Source organism: Tenrec ecaudatus, chromosome 4 (genome assembly GCF_050624435.1).
Source record: "Tenrec ecaudatus isolate mTenEca1 chromosome 4, mTenEca1.hap1, whole genome shotgun sequence".
Lineage (NCBI taxonomy): Eukaryota > Metazoa > Chordata > Mammalia > Afrosoricida > Tenrecidae > Tenrec > Tenrec ecaudatus.
The window spans coordinates 26,144,651-26,162,270 of NC_134533.1; the positions used below are offsets into that span (position 1 = coordinate 26,144,651).

Sequence of the window (17,620 nt, forward strand, 5' to 3'; positions counted from 1 at the left end):
TCTTTTTCCTGGAGAGTGGCTGATGAGTTTGAACTGCCAACCTTGGGGTTAACAACACCTATTCCACACACCCCCAGGGCGCTCTTGATGGCACTCTTAATCTTCATGAGAGTCCATGAGGCGCCCTGTCCCAGAGAAGAAAAGGGAGGCACTGAGAGGCCACAGAACTTGACAGAAGTCTCAAAGCTACGCAGTGGGGAAGCAGAAAGAATTTGCAGCCAAGGCAGTTGCAGCTGCCGAAACCGAACTACAGGCCGGAGGATGGGCAGGAATCAGGTACCCAGATTTCTGACACCGAGCACCCATGTCTGAGCCCTAAAGGCCCATTCTGGATCCTGACAAGACCCATTGGACTCTAGTTCACACTTGACACAACTCTGTCCCACCCCCCATCTTCCTGCTGAGTCTCAGCACAGCATCACCAGAAGGGACTTAACAGTTTCTCCACCTTCCATCTTTCCATAAGCATAGTGATCCCTGCGTTCCAACGGGCTCAGCAGGGTCGCCAACCCTGTGCTCTCTGAAAGGACATCGTGGGGATCTGCACCTTGAGACCTGAGGTGCAACTGGGGTGGGGCCAGTCCCCACGGAAGACACAGAGCCCTTGAATGCTTCCATTCACCATTGAACCGAGCGCAGTGAGGTTCCTGCTCAGGTCGCCCTTGCTCCCAGCTACTTCTGAAGGCCCAGGGGGGCTCTTCCAACTCAACGAACCTCAAGGGGCTTTTAGCAGAGAGGGAAGTAGTGTGACAATGCATATATAATGATAACAATAATAATGTCCATTTCTGCCAAGTCAACTCTCAGCCACGGCCACCATGCCTGTTCAAGGCTCTGAGCGTTGCAATCTCAAGAGCAGATTCCCAGGTCTGTCTCCCAAAGCATCTCTGGGTAGACTCGAGCCACCAATCTTTTGACTCGCTCAATCCCGGCCCCACCCAACCCACTGCCCCGAGTTGATTCTAATGCACAGAGATCCTCTATAGGGTGTCCGGGTGGGTAAACCTTTTCAGGGGCCAATGTGGCGATGTCATCGAGTCAGGTCTGACTCATAGCATCCCCCGCCCCCCGCCCCCCGCTTACACAACAGCAGCAAACACTACTGTCTTCACCATGGGTCTTATGCCCGAGCCCATTGGTTCAGCTGCTGTGTCCGTCCATCTCAGCGAGGGGCTGCCTCTTTCTTTTGCTGCCCCACGACTTTCCCAAACACGATGCCCTTCTCTGGGAACTGGTCTCTCTCGACAGTAGGTCCAAAGTAGGTAAGACAAAGTCTAGCCATCCTTGCCTCGAAGGAGCACTCTGGCTTACTTCTTCCAAGACAACTCGGTGTGCCCTTTCAGCTGTCCACGGGACTTCCCATCTTCTTGACCAGCACCATAATTCACCTTGGGTGACCTTGCTGGTATTTGAAATGCCAGTGGTGCAGCTGCCAACAGCCCAGCCACCCATGAGCCACTGCCGTCCGGCCAACTGTGTGGATTGGGAGCGGATAAGCTGGTCTTTCTCCCATGGGCTGACTGCTGGGCTTGAAGAGTGGACTTCACGGTGAGCAGTGCGGTGCTTCCCACAGAACGCACCACCAGGGTTCCGCTGACTCGCCCAGGGAGCGCGTGACAGTGATAGGGTTGTGGTTCTTAGATATTGTCAAGTTCCAGCTCACAGCAAAACAAAAGAGCTGCTGGTCCCGCACCATGCTCAGTCTTTGCCATGGGGGAGCCCGTTGCCGCAGACACAGGGCCAGCAAGCTCATTGAGGGTGTGGCTCCTTTTCCTGGTCCCTCTGCTTTACCAAGCACGTCTTTCTCTGGGGACTGGTCCCTCCGGATGACACGTCCAAAGCGTCTGAGACAAGTCTCGCCGTGCTGTCTGCTCAGGAGTACTGTGGCTGTACTTCCGACAAGACGGCTTTGCTTGTTCTTCAGGGCAGACCAGGGTCTATCCCACATTATCCACCAACACCGTGATTCAGAGACACAGATGCTTGTGTCGTTTTCCGATTTACTGCGTGCACAGCGTTGGCACAGGTAGGAGGCAATGGAACAAAGCCTGGCTTGGGTCTGCACGTCTTAGTCTTCAAAGCGACATCTTTGCTTTTTTTTTTTTTGACTATTATAAAAGTTTTATTTAACAAAAAAATTGAACATGAAAAATGTACATAGCCTCATTTTTACACTGTAGTAAACGGGTCCTTTGGAAAGCGGGGTGCGTAGAAACAAGTGATGTCGACTATTGAACGTAGCCATTATACTCGCTCCAAGGCCTCTAACATGATGATACTGTTGCCTCTTATCACCACCATTCCAATATTGTTCTGTTGTCCACTAGTTGCCATCTCCACACATTCATCTATCACAAGATTCATAAAGGGATCAAATCCCCGAAGTATCCCTTGGACATGCCTGCCACCATTTAATTTCAATGATAACTTCTTGTCCATGAATTTTTTCAACTTGGGCGGATGAGCTTTGCTCATTGTGTCTTCTCGGGAGGTTCAGCGTTGCCTTGAAACAGAACATCTTTGCTTTTTTAGCGCCTTAGAGTGTTTTGTGCGTGTGGCAGATTTACTCGCAGTGGTTTGATTGCTTCCACAAAGCGTCCACGGGCATCGATCGTGGATCCAACTTGACTATTTCCTCCGTGGATCTTTCCCCTTGGGAGAAAGATGACACCATCGGCTCCTGTAAAAATTAACAGACTCGGAAACTCGGTGTCAGGTCAAAGCTCCGGGGCAGTCGGTCTTCTGAGCAAAATAGCAAACAATGTGCGAAGCGTCCAGAGTTTCTGCCCCAAGTTCACATCTGATTCAGAAGAGGACGTGGCACAAGGGGAGGTCATTGCGGATGTCAGACAGACCTGGGCTGCAAGCACGGGTTGCCAGAAAGATGTGCACTTGTGTTTCAGGAGCCCCGCAAAGGCATTCCATTGTGTGGACCATCACAAACTATGGGTAACGTTGAGGAGACTAAGACTTCATGGGGCTCCTGTGAAGCCTGTCCATAGACCAGGGGACAGTCGTTCAGCTGGATCAGGGACAGGCCGTGTGATTTACAGTCAGGAGCGGTGGGTGCCAGGGTTGTATGAACCACATTTATTCAATCTATATGCTGAGCAAACACTCTGTGAGGCTGAACCACATGAAGGAAGAAGGCCATGGTGTCGGGGACGGAGGAAGACCCATCCGCACCCTGGGCTGCGGGCAGAGACACAGCCTTGCTTGCTGAAAGTGAGGAAGACTTGAAGTTTGGGGACTGATGAAGATCAAAGACACCAGCCTTCCATGGGGGCCCCACCCTGCCAGGGGAAGCCAGCCCCTAACACATCATTACAGGTCCAGTAGGCGCAATTGTACAGCGACAATAAGTAAAGATTTAGTAAAGTTATAGAGAGCATGAGAGCTAGAAGAGAAATGTTGAAATAAATGGAGTTAGACTCAATTCATGGTAGCATGCTCACCTCAGCCCCGCTTGGTGGTCCACGTGGAGGGAGAGAGACTTTAATGCTAACCCAGGCTTTTATATTCTCTGGGGACATGCAAGCCCCCTCATTACAGGTGAGGACATACGTCACAGGAAGGGGTTGTGCTGTAGGTAATACAGTAATGGGAGGGGGTGATCTAGGGGTATCCATGCAATAGAAAGAGGAGGGATTGGCGGTATACATGTGGCAAGATGGGCGGATCCTAGATGGATCCAGGATGGCAGCAACTTTGGATGTCACAGAGCCTGTTTGGCCTGTTCCCTGGCTCAACTGATAGAGACCATTAATCCATTGTCCTCAGCAGCAGGGAGCAGGCCCCAGTGGTGCGGGGAGACAGCAGTCTGGCAGCCACTGTCTTCAGGGAAGATGTCTGTAAGCATCTGACCTCCCCCCACACCACCCCAGCTTAAAGAAAACCCAGCAGCCTCACACATGGGCGGAGGCACAAAATCCAGATAAATGGAGAAAAGGTGGGAGTTAGCAGGATTTCGTTTCCCTTGGTTTCTCCAATGGAAGCAGCAGCAGCAAAGCCCACCCCACCGCCACCCCTGAATAATGTGTAGCGCTGGACACGTCGGGGGCAAAGGACTTTTCAACGTGCTCAGGGACAAAGATGTGGCTTTGAGGACAGGACAAAGGCACACTGGACCCTAGCAATGACATGGTCAGCCCCCTCGTATCCATGCAGTGGCTGGGCCTTGGAAAAGGAAGCCCAAGGGAAAACAGATGCCGTTGAATCACGGCGCTGGTGAGGAAGATGGACTGGGCCGTGGTCTGTCCAGAAGAATCAACACATCGCTCTTAGAAAGAAGTACAGCCAGCATGCTCCGTAGCGGCAAGGGTGGTGAGGCTTCATCTCAGATTGAGGACCAGGGATCAGGAGGGGGCAGTTCTTGGAGAAAGACCTCGTGCTTGGTCAAGTAGAGGGTCTGTGTAAGACAGCCATGCCTTCCGTGACATGGGTTGACCCGGTGGCTGCGGCCCTGGACTCCAACGTAACAAAGATTGTGCGGTTGGCGAGGGACAGAGAGTGCCGAGTCCTCTTGTACAGGTGGTGGGTTATTTGTTCGCCACCAGGTCATTTCTTAAACCAACGAGAACTGAAGAAAGGGGAGGGTGGGCCTGGTGGAGAGAAATCTGTCCCCATGTTTCCCTTCCCAAGCAAGCATCTTGTGCCCTCTGGTGTCCGTATCATGAAGTGCAGGCACTGGAGGAGAAAGGCAAGGGCCCAGAGGATGGAACACTGGGAGTCTCCACCCACCAGGATCTCAGGTCAAATCCCGCCCAGAACAGGGACAGCACCAGGCAAGGTGGAACCGTGCAGGAGGGCCAGGAGAAGACAGGTGTGGACTTAGACCTCAGGAGCACGTTCTCATTACCAATGCTGTACCTAACTCGTTCACAAACACACACTAGTTGGCTTCACCCGGTTCCCCTGGGTGCTGGCGGTCTAGAGGTGATGAAATAGCAATGCTAACTACAATCTCACTTCCATCAAGTCAACCCTACAGGACAGGATAGAACTGCCCGCTGTGAGTTTCTGAGACTGTAACTCTTCACGGAAACAGAAAGCCCCGTCTTTTCCCCAAGGAGTGTCTGGGGTTTTGAACTGGTGACCTTGCAGTAAGCAGCCCCGTGGGTAACCACTAGGCCATCCGGGCTTCTAGTAACGACAGCCAGTTATGTTGCTGGGCTGTGGTGGCTTGCATGCTGCTATGGTGCTGGAAACAATTCCACCGGGTATTTCAACTAGCAGCAGACTCACCCTTGGTGGGCAGGTTTCAGCAGAGCTTCCAGACTAAGAAGAAAAGCCTACGGATCTACTTCTCCCAAGATTAGCGATGAAATGTTCGCCTTGCAGGCGGGAGACCCCGGTTCGACTCTTGGCCAATGCATGTCAAGCGCAGCCACAACCCCTCTGTCTGTGGAGGCGGGTGTGTTGCTGCGGTGGAGAACAGGTTTCCACAGGATTTCTAGAATAAGGCTGACTAGAAAGAACAGCCTGCCAATCCACTTCTAAAAACCGTGAGTGAAAATCCCTATTCCTTACTGGGGACCCAGGCTTCTCCCGGGATCCGAGAGGAAGTTCTTGCATATCTTTGTGTATCGGGGCACTAGATCACATAGCATGAACTGTACCCCCGGTAGAAACAAGCCAAGTCCACTGCTATCCTGTCCATACTGACTCAGAGACCCTCTGTGGGTTTCTGACACTGTAAATCCTTACAGGAGCAAACAGCCTCTTCTTTCTCCCTCAGAGTGGCTCATGGATTTGAGCTGCCGACCTTGCGGTTAGCAGCCTCAACGCCTAACCTACAGCACCGCAACTGCACAATTTAAAAGAGTTTTCTGTCTCGGTTTCATCTTGAAAGCTTCAAGGATGAACCCTTAAGAGAGGAGGAGGTTGCCTCTCCCTTCCTTTCTTCCAGCATCTGGGATGTCAGTCTGAATGCCAGAGCTGGAGTGGCCACTTAGGCTCAAAAGAGCCGGCACCTGGGCAAGAAGCTGGACACAAGGCAGGCGGCACCAGGTTTCTACCTGGTATATGCACCATGGGCCACCTGGACATTCACGTCAGAGAATCTGTTTCTGCAGCAGCGTCACCAAACATCGCCACCGCCAGCATCATTGTCAGCCATCATCCCCGGTGCCACTATTGACACCTCCAACACCTTCCCCATCGCTACCACTATATTCCCCACTACCACCCTCATCACCACCACCACCATCACCGTCATCATTCAATCCACCACTATCAACATCACCATCATTCAATCCACCGCTACCACTCTTATTAAATCCACTATCACCACCATCACCACTAACATCATCGCCAACATCTGTCCCGTCCCGCGGGACATCAACAACGTGGACCTGAAAGAGGGACTGGGAATTAAGATGGGCAAGGGCGCAAGATATGGAGGCAAGACAGGAATCTGATCAAGCCTCGTTTATTGAGTTGAGAGCAGAGGTTTAAATAGCCAGCGAGGGGCTGGCACCATTACGTCACATGTAAAATAAGGTAGCCAATAGTCGTGCATCTCCCAAATAAGGAGGAAATGGCGGGCAACTGATCAAACAGGTAAGTACGCTAATGAAGCATACCAGGCACCTGGGGGGAGATGCCATCAGTCATGTATTGACCAATGAGCATAGCAGCTGCTAGTGAAAGAGCACCAATCCTAGCAAGGGTCAAGGCAGCCACCCTCTGGTGGGAAATGAAACAAAGGGCAGTAAAACCTCAGGGCAGTTTGTGTGGCAGGAAACTGAGAGTAAATTCATAAAGGTCATACCTGGCTTAAATCCAGGGTGGGGGACACTCGGTTCCATAGAAACATCACTTTCATTAAATCTACCACCACCACCACCATCATTCAATCCACCGCTACCACCACCACCACCACCATCATCACCATCATCACTATATCCACCACCATCACCAGCACCTTCTTCACCATCAGTGTCTCCATCACCATGTCCACCCCTGGTAACCCCCAAGGGAAGTGGGTTAGTGGTGACATCCCCAAGCATTTTATTACCACGGTTTCCTCCACCATCATTGTCAGCATCACCACCACCGTCACCAGCATCCTTACCTTCCCCACTGTTCCTGCCGTCAGCAGCAATGCCGTCACCCACCCAATTCCCACCCGAGGGTGACTCACCTAGACGGGGGCTCTCAGGCAGAGTCCTCTAAGGAACGGCTTCCACGGAGGCGTGCAGGGACTCCCTCTAAACGGCAACAACTGCCGCCACTGCCGCCGTGGCTACTATTGTTGTCACGATGATGCCCTCAGTCCTTCCAGAGACCTCACAGGGCACCAGACACTATGCAAAGGCTTTCCATGGACGGTCTCACCTCCCTGCCCCCGCCCTTGTACAGACGAGAAAGCAGAAGCAGAGTCAAACTCACTCACCCAAGGTCCAAGTGAGGAAATGACAGACCCGGTGTCTGACCAGGTCGGCCATGGGATGGATCCCTGCATCAGCCACACGCTTGGTGTTTAAATCAGACTCCCAGGGTCTCCTGGCTTTACTGGGAGAGCCCCGAGCCCCAAGCTGGCTGCTCAGTTCCTGCCGGGAGCAGAGTCCAATGGTTCTCAGCACAGATCTTTGGGGACCTGGACAAATCGGGCTGGCACCCTGGGTGCAGGGCAGCCAATGGAAGGGCCGTCAAGATCAGCCACGGGAGGGGTGTGTGAAGTTCTTGGGGTAAGACGTGGCGATGGCAGTTGTCCCAAAGAATGGTAACACCCCTGGTGTACTACAGAGTGAGGACAGGAGCTGAGGCTTTAAAAAAATCGTTTTATTGGGGCTCGTACAATTCTTATCACAATCCATACCTACATCAATTGTGTCAAACACATTTGTACATTTGTTGCCATCATCATTCTCAAAACATTTGCTTTCTACTTGAGCCCTTAATATCAGCTCCTCATTTCCCCCCTCCTTCCCCACTTCCCCCTCCCTCATGAACCCTTGATAATTTATAAATTATTGTTTTGTCACATCTTACACTGTCCGACTCTCTCTTCAGCCACTTTTCTGTTGTCCGTCCCCCAGGGAGGAGGTTAGATGTAGATCCTTGTAATCGGCTCCCCCTTTCTACCCCACTTTCCCTCCTCCCTCCCGGTACAACCACTCTCACCACTGGTCATGAAGGATTCATCTATCCTGGATTCCCTGTGTTTCCAGTTCCTATCTGTACCAGTGTATATCCTCTGGTCTAGCCAGATTTATAAGGTAGAATTAGGATCATGATAGTAGGGGGAGGAAGCATTTAAGAAGTAGAGGAAAGTTGTATGTTTCATCGTTGCTACCTTGCACCCTGACTGGCTCGTCTCCTCGCCAAGACCCTTCAGTAAGGGGGTGTCCAGTTGCCTACAGATGGGCTTTGGGTCTTTAATCTGCACTCACCCTCATTTACAATGATATGAGTTTTTGTTCTTTGATGCCTGATACCTGATCCCTTCGACACCTCGTGGTCACACAGGCTGGTGTGCTTCTTCCATGTGGGCTTTGATGTTTCTGAGCTAGATGGTTGCTTGTTTACCTGCAAGCCTTTAAGAACCCAGAAACTATATCTTTTGATAGCCGGGCACCATCAGCTTTCTTCACATTTGCTTATGCACACATTTGTCTTCAGCGATCATGTTGGGAAGGTGTACATCATTGAATGCCAATTTAATAGAACAAAGTATTCTTGCACTAAGTACTTGAGTGGAGGTCCAATGTCCATCTGCTGCCTTAATATTAAACCTATAAATATATGCATGTAGATCTATTTCCCCACCATCCTATATAAATATATTTACATATGTACATGTCTGTATTTAGACCTCTATAAATACCCTGTCTCCTAGTTCTTTCCTCTAATTCCTTTTACTTTCCTCTTGTCCCACTATCATGCTCAGCCTTCATTTGAGTTTCAGTAATTTCTCCCAGTTCCATTGCCCTTACCAGGCCTCTCACACCCTCCTTGTCACTACTTTTGGATCACTTGCTGGGAGCCGAGGCTTTATCTAGATGGACAAAGACCCTTTCTCTAATGAGTGCCTCTTTCCAGCCAGCTCCTTCAAGGGGCAGGAGAGCCCTCTTCTCTCCCCACCTCCACTCCCCCCGCCTGCCCGTGGTATGCACGGGGCTGTGGGAACTCAGACTCACTGCCCTGTAGGACTTCGAATGGCACCAAGGATGGGAGGTTGTGTTGTGTGAGCTTTCGCTCAAGAGGAAGACGAGCTGAGGAAGAAAGCTAGTGTCTTCCAGGACCACCACAGCATGCCATGCCCACGAGTTCCACCAGGTGTCACCCTTGCCTGTGCCCAAGCCCATGGAGGGACAGATGCCACCTCCCCCCTTCCCCCAAGGGGACATGCTGTATTTTGGCTGCAGAGATGTGAAGGCCTCACCCAGCAATCCACAAGAGGGCACTGACCTCCCGGGGCCTGGGTCCTAGCTCAGCTCTTCTACTTCCATCACCTCTCTCAGGACGTTGGAGAACATTTCTGCCTCGGTTTCATCATCTGCCAAGTGGAACAACAATGCTGGGGCGCTGTGGTTGGTAGGTGCCATCGAGTCGACCCTTAGCAACCCCTGTGCACAACACTGCCCCACCTCGCGCCATCCTCACAGTGGCCCCCACGCCTGAGCCCATCGATGCAGCCCGTGTCCATCCGTCTCGCCGAGGGCCTTCCTCGCGTTCACTCCCTGCCCTTCCACTTTCCTGGGTGTGCAGCACCTGAAGGCACTGCCCCCACACACTCCTCCCAATGCACATCACCATGGTCGACTGCTCTGAGGAAGCAGCTCATCCTCAGTCACTGTGGTCCACTGAGGGCCTGGATGAGCAAGCAGGTCATGCGGCTAAATCCTCTCTGCTCATAATTACGGGCCTGGAAAGTCGACTCCGGTGGGGGCAGGCCCTCACGGTTATGAGATATAAAGAAATCTTAATCCGCATTCTCATGACTGAGCACACCCCTCTAATAACCCCCCTAAGGAGCTGTCATAAAGGAGCTGCCCTCTAAGATGAATCATCCCTGCCTCTGCCCTGTGCCTGGAGGCTCTCTGCAGTCAGAGCAATCAGGTTCTATTGCCCGATGGCCATCAAGGGTAGCACCCTCTCTTCCGACATCTCTTTCTGACACTAATCGTGGATTGCTCCCCTGAAGGGTAGCACCCTCTCTTCCGACATCTCTTTCTGACACTAATCGTGGATTGCTCCCCTGGGGAGGGCTCCAGGACACTAGCTCGGGGACATACTAGGTCAAGCCGCTGACTCTCTTCATCGGCTGTTCGTGATGTTACCCAGTTATCCGATGACCCACTCACTCTGTTACGTGTTAGCTGTATTACCTACGTGCCTTTGGAAAGATTTGCAAGCCTCACGATTATATACACCCATTGGAAAACCCATTCTCCCTCTTGGTCGTGACATAGGGACGAGGAGTCCCTGTGCCCCGCTGTCTGTCTGTCTGTATTATTTTTCATAATCTCACAGTCGCTCCTAAGGACCCGTTGGACTGTTGGGGGGCGTACTGTGTCAAGTCACGTTTCAAGTGCCTTGCGATCCGAAGGCTCATCCCCGGTAGGCACTCTGGCGGTGTTCTGCTTTCATTCACTAGACCCGCAGTCTCTGCAGCACTCCCACCCGTGCACAGAGCTTTCCAAGGCTCCTTGCTCCGAAGAGCGCAGCCAAGTCCTTCTTCACAGGCAGGTCTTGGTCCAGAAGCTCTGCTGAAACCGGGTCACTGGGTGACCCTGCTGGCGCGCGAAATACCAGTGAGCCCCCAGCATCCCAGCCACACACAAACCACCACCCCGTACTGTTAACTTCTCGAGTGGGAAATACCTCGATTCTTGGCTTCGCAAGAGAAAGAATTCACACCGAGACCGGGTTTGTGATCCAAGTGGGTTTTTCTAAAGGCTGGAAAAAGCTTCAGGTTTTACCACCACTGAACACGGGCAACCTCATGGGACTGCACCCCCACCCGTAGAAGCCTGAGGTCAGAGATACCTCCGCAAGGGCAGAAGTCGCAGGACAGGAGCCGGAGGGCTAAGAAGAGGAAAGGAGAGGGCGGTCTCTAGGTCTTGAGGCCTATGGCTGGGAGGCGTGGTCAAAGGTATTGGTTGAGCCCATTGGCTGAATTAAACCCACCTGGGCCTACTTTGGGCCGCCCAGGTGTACCGCCCACCTGGCTCGGGCTTGAATTGGCGCATGCCCAGTGGTCTTATGGCTGGCTAAGGCTCGCCTGGTTCTCCAACCTCCTGCAGGGGGTCTTCAGGCATGCGGAGGGACAGCCTCAGCCCTGTTTCTTCCTAACAGGATGACCCACGCACAGGCCAGTGGTGGCGATGCTAGGGCAGGGGGCAGGGCAGGGGTGGACATGCCAGGCCCGACCCGATGGTTGGAGCATTTTGATTTGCAGAGACCTAACAGAAGGAAGGGCCCAGGACTGAAGACCTGGGTTTTCCAAAACATGGTGAGCCAGTGGTCCAAGTCACCGCTGGTGACTGTTGGCACCTGTTTGTGCCCACCGCCCGCAGTCTGACAAGCTTGCTTTCTTGAGAAGCAGCGGAGCCAGAGGATGGAGACATGGAGGTGGTGGGTGCGCGGGTTTAACCCTTCCCACACTCCCAGCTCTGCCCACCCCTAACCCCCTCCTCTTTGCAGATTCTTGTTCACTGCTAGGGAGCTGAGACTCCCGGCAAAGCTGGTGGGTGCTGGCAGGGCGGGACAGGGCCAGGAGCTCCACCTCCCTGGGACACCATTCCCCCGAACCACACGGAAACACTGATGACTCCGCAGATCCTCCTGTCTGTCACCTCCGCCCGTCCTCCCACATCCCAGGGCCTCTCGAGACCCTGGGCAGCCCCACTCTGAACTCTCCCCACACGCTCACGCCTGGGGAATGTGGGGTGTGGGTGGGAGCCCAGGAGAAGGGGCCTCATCTCTGCAATGTTGTCCCGGGAGAAACTGCTCCCTCAACCTGACCAAGGTCACACAGCCGCCACCCCTCTCCCCGCCCCATCCACCAACTCCACATCTGCACCCCACTCTCTGCCCCCAGCCCTAGAGCCTGACTCCAGGCATGGGGACAACAGGCCAGATGTTCGTGGGTGCAGGCCTGGGGTCTCAGCCAGTGGCAGGCGGGGTTCCTGTCTTCAGGACACCAGCCGCCCCTAAAGGTCAGCACCCTAGAACGTCCCTCCCAGTGACTAATTAAGTCCAGGCCGGCTGCCTTAGCGCCCAGGAGGCTGGGGGCCCGTGCCTCTCCGGGCCTGCCTGCCCATGCCCGCTTCTCCAGCATCCTCTTTGGCTCCCAGCTCCCACGGCATGACAGAGGCAGAGTGCTAGCCAACTTGGCTCAGCCCTGCACATGCCCCTACCTACCTGCAAACCCTGAGTCTGGGCCCGGGCTCCACCCCTGCTGCTGCCCTTTCCCTGCTGTGGAGTCTGGGAAAATCCCTACCTCACTCCAAACCTCAGTATCTTCATCTAGCACAGAGAGGGCAGTGGTTGTTGATGACAAGATGGCTGATTTGAACATTGAATGAGATCATGTGGGTCAGCAACTGGCACTTTCTATGTGATGGCTAAATCCCCGTCGTATTTTTCCTCCCTTTGTGTTGGTGCGAATTGTTAGCTGTGCTCAGCTGCTAGGCAAAAAGTGGGAAGTTGGAGTCTGCCCTGGAGGGCCCTTGGCAGAAAGGACTGGCAATCTGCTTCCGCCAAATCAGCTAGTGATGATCTTTCAGGGCACGCTCTGAGGGGCAGCCAGGGGCTGGGATTGTCTCTCTGAAGGCTGGTTGGTTGGTTATATTGTAGGCAGGGGTCTGTGCCTTCGTGGTGGTCTCCACCTGTGGGTGAGCACCACCGGGCATACCTGAACTTGGGATTTCAGGCCGGGCACTGTTGTCAGAGAATGAAAGGTGACGGGTACCGGCGGGCGCTGTGCCTGCCACCCGTTGGTTCTGGCTGGATGGGGCTCCTGTCACCTTGTGTTGTCGTAGCTGGGATTCTGCCATCTTGTGGCCGCCTTGGGAATTACTTTGGATGCTCAGACGGTTTATGGGCTGCTTGGTTGTGCTCTTGACAGCAGATCCATGGGAGTGTAGTCACTCCTGTCCTGCCCAGACTCACCCTGCCCATCTCGCCCCCACTGTCAACCCCCGTGCCCCACATTCACCATGCTTTAACACCGGCCTGGCCTTTCCTCTACCGATTACACACTACCTTTGCACCCGGTGTTTTCCACTCCGAAGGAGGCCTCACCCAAGCCATGGTATTTTCAGCCGCCTCCTGTGCTTGTGAACATTGGGCATTGAATAAGGAAGGCCGAGGAAGAATCGATGCATTTGAATGGTGATGCCGGAGAAGAACATTGAGTGTACCGTGGACTGCTAAAGGGACCAACAGAGCTGTCTTGGAAGAAGTCCAGCCAGAGTGCTCCTTAGGGGAAAGGTTGGGGAGACTTGGGCTCACGTACTTTGGGCATGTTGTCAGGAGAGACCAGTCCCTGGAGAAGGCCATCAGGCTTGGCCAAGTGGACGGGCCCTCGAGGAGATGGAGGGGCCCTGACCGTGGCTGCCACACGGGCTCTGGCACAGGAGCAGTTGTGAGGCGGCTCAGGGCTGGCAGTGTTTCCTTCTGTCGTGCACAGGGTCGCTGTGGGTCAGAACTCACTCCATGACACCCAAAGACGGCAAGATGGCCCTGGGGGAGAAAGACGGGACTTTCTACTCTTACGAAGAGTTGCTGTCTCAGAAACCTGCAGGGCCGTTCTACCCTGTCTCAGGGGGTCCCTATGACTTGAAATCAACTTGATGACTTGGTGTGGTTTGGGGCTCTTGACACCCTGTAGCACCTTCCTCCAGGCGTTTTGGGAGTTCAAAGGAATGTCCCTTCCGCAAAGACGCACCTTTATGGGCCCTAAGTGGGTGCCTAGGAAACAGATGCAGTTTGCTCCTGTGCGCTCACCTAGATGGATGACTTGACATCACCCGGAGTGCCACGGAAGAGAGGCCTGGCGATCTGCTCCTGGGACGCTTAAGATGCATGGAGCTGCCACAGTGTCACATGGAGTCCCTGTGAATGCTAATGGACTCAGCAGCCATGGTTCGGGCCGTGACTGGGGTAGTTAGATATTTTGTCAACCGGACACTTCCAGTTAGGGGCGGGGTTCAACCTGTCCATCCAGCGGTAGCTTGATGCCATCACCCTGGGGCGTGGCCTTTGTGATACTAACAGGATCTAATAGGGAAGATCTCGCTCTGCCAGTTGGCCTCCCAGTTCGCTGGGACTTCACTGGGACTCTGTGTCTGCAAACTCTGTTTCTCTTCTGAAACCACCCCACCTGCGGGGCCCTCCCTGCCCCGAGGGTGAGCCGGATTACAGCTCCTGCCCGCCTCCTGCTGGGAGCTCACAGGGGGGGGCCTCAGGCCCTCAGGCCACCGGAGGGGCTCAAGGGACAGAGCCCCAGACTCCCAACGTGTGGCAGAGGACAGTTTACAGTGAGCTGAACCACATTAGTTTCTTCTCATTGTATTTATTTTTTCTGGCTACCGTATCTTCCCTGTGAAAATAAATGTATTTGATTCAAGAATGTACATTCATTTCAAGAATGAGAATAGTCAGTAGATAAAAGCACAGGCAGGAGGTAAACGTAGCAAAAATGGAGAAGCAGAGACTGAGCGATGGCTTCCTTCTTGACAGAGGGAGAAACCGGGGGCCCAGAGAGCGAGGGACCTTGCACTCCACCGTGATCCTCTGATTCGAGCTGTAGCCTCTTCTTTCTAAATTCCACCCATTAGTGCACACTTTGGGGGCGGCAAGGGGGGGCAGGTGTGTATCTGGAGGTGACAAGCAGTAGAGCAAATGAGAGTCTGCGTTGACGATGGTGGGAGAGAGGACAGTTCTCTGTCATGAATTTTCTCACTGTGAACTGGGTGAAGGTTTGCAGAGCAGACCACCGGCCGCATCTTCCACAAGGTGTGCACGTTTGGTCTTGGCGTATCTATCACAATCCCTCCATGGGCTGTCCGGCATCCATCCCACTTTCTCCCTGGGTTCCCCGTTTCCCTTCCGCCTTCTTTCCGAACCCTCTGAACTTTGTCCTGGGGTGAAAGCTGCCCTTTGGATCTTGAATGCACACCACACTGTTGTTATTGCTCCCTTGTGTTAGTCCGGGTTGACTAGAGAAACAAATTCAGAAACACTCAGATGTGTATAAGAAAGAGCTTTATAGTCAAGAGCAATTGAATATTGAGAAAACATCCCAGCCCAGATCAAGTCCATAATTCCAATATTAGCCCATATATCCAGTACCAGTCTATAAATTCCTCTTCAGACTCATACAACACATGCAATGATGCTGAATGCAGGAAGATCGTAGGCCAGTGGGTGGAAAGTCTTGTGGATCCAGTGGTAGTGGAAGCATCTCAGTGCTGGTGTGGGTCTCCATGTGGTTCCTTCAGCTCCAGGGCTCTAGTGTAGCTCCATGTGTCTTCTCAACAGAAATGTCTCACAGGGAGTGAGGGTATATCCCACCTCCAGCAAGCTATTGATCTCCTTAGTGGCTCCAAATGAGGTCATCAAGCTGTGACCTGATTGACAGGCTAAACTCCACCCCTTCGCTCTTAAGTCTCAAGTTGACAACAGATTATGTAACTACCACATCCCCTTAGAGGCCTTTTGTTTAACTGAAAATGGGACCGATGAGTGAGAATAGGGGCGGGGGACAGGGGTATGTGTGTGGGCACATTCATCTACAGACCTGCAGGGTAACAAAGGTCCCCAGTGTTGCCAGGGTGCCCATAAGACTCTGTGCAACCAGTGAACCTGATCTGTTTTTCTGATTTTGAGTTCTGGTCCACATTTTCCCTCCAACTCTATCCAGGGCCTCTTAATGTGATCCTTTCTCAGAGCAGTGGGCTGTGGAAGCTGGGCACCATCTAGCTGTTCTGGTCTCAGGACAATGTCCTGGTGGGCGTCAGCTCAAAGAACAGAACACAGATGGGTTTAAGGCAGGGATAGACGTGTGGATAGAAGACAGGGGGGCGGCCCCAAAACCCAGACCCTGCCCAGTGCTGCTGGGAAACAAGGCCAGGCCTGTGGCCACCAAACAGGCTGCAGAGGCCCCTGGGGATTCGCACCTCTGCAGGAAATGGCGGCCCCTTGCAGAGTGGACACCTGACATGGTGGGAGATGGAAATGGAGCAGAGTGTCATGCCTGTTAGGAGTCCAGCCATTCAGGATGCAGGGCACCTGGGCCAGCGATGTCCCAGGGGGCAGCAGCGAGCAGAAAGCCACAACCTCTTGTTTCCTAAGGACTCCCCGGCTGAGAGCTGAGAGCTCCGGGTGGGAGCTCAGCCTCTGCCACTGGCAGCCCTCACTGGCTCTGTGTCCTTGGGCGAGTCGTGTCAGGGCCTCAGACTCACAGCCAGGCTATGGAGTCTGGGAGCAGACTGAGGCCACAGCCAACTTCTTGCCAAAGTGCAGGAGTCCTGAGCTACAAACTCAGATTCTCATCTTCAGCAACATGTCTGTCCACCAGTCAGTCGGTCAACAAGCATTCCAAGCGAGATGCTGGCTGCAGAAAAACCAAGGGAAACGAGGCTTCACCCTGCGGGGAGAAGGCTGCCCAGGGAGGACGCTCTGAGCAGCAGTCGCCCTGTCAGTTTGCTTGCCCAGCAGAGGGAGGTGGACTCTTGGAGAAGTCAGGACCAGACACAGCTTAGCTCGGAGCTTTGAACCCACTGAGTGAAAGCAGGCTGGAGTCACAGGCCGGGGTGTCAGACCTCACTTGGCAAAGTTTGAGCTGAATGCCTGTGGACAATGGCTGAACCCTCTGACCCCCATCTCTTCACCTCTACAGTGGACATCATCTTTGCCCTCCCTGAAAGGCTGATGCCAGGGCGCACCGGAGGTGTCCCCCATAGCCTGCTCAGGTACCATCTGGCCCCTGGGTGGAAAAAAAAAAAAGAACCTCCAAACTCACTACCATTGACTCGAGTCCAACTCATATCGTGGCCCCCTAGGACAGGGTAGAACTGCCCCTGTGCGTTTCTGAGACAGGAACTCTGCGCAAAGCCTCGTCTTCTTCCCACGGAGAGGCAGATGGTTTCAAACTGCTGACCTTGCAGTTTGCAGTCCAACACATAGCCCACTAGGCCACAGACAGAATGGGGGATGCTGGTATTTGGGGTAGGGGTCGGGCTCAGTGGGTGAATGGCACTGAGGAGGGGTGTGGTCACTGCTTTCTACGAGGGTCTGTGACATGGAGAAGTTCTGTCCCTTGAGGGTTGGGGCTGGGGAAATAGGAAGCTGAACGGGGTACTGAAGAGTCTGGGGAGGCAGGGGCTGCAGACAGAGCTGTGAAGGGGTCAAATGTAGTGCCAAGATTGCACAGCTGGGCGGGGGCAGAGTTGGGATCAGAGGCCAAGGGTGAGGGCTCCAGGGTCCATGTTCTGCCCACAGCTTCGAGCTGCTTCCGGACTCAGGAATGAGACATTCTCTAGCCTGGCTGGGTCTGTAAGCAGGGACTGCTTACCCTGGTCACATGGCTAAGTTGCTTCCCTGTGGCCCATGACAGGACCTGAGCCTCCATTTACCCTGCAGACTAGGGAGAAGGGGCCTGCCC

At 53.5% G+C, this 17,620-nt stretch overlaps 1 pseudogene; it reads right to left on the bottom strand.

Annotated features, from left to right (window-relative positions):
• Positions 1–2,088: 2,088 nt before the first annotated feature.
• LOC142446609 (small nuclear ribonucleoprotein G pseudogene) lies at positions 2,089–2,509 on the bottom strand (annotated as a pseudogene).
• Positions 2,510–17,620: the final 15,111 nt, after the last annotated feature.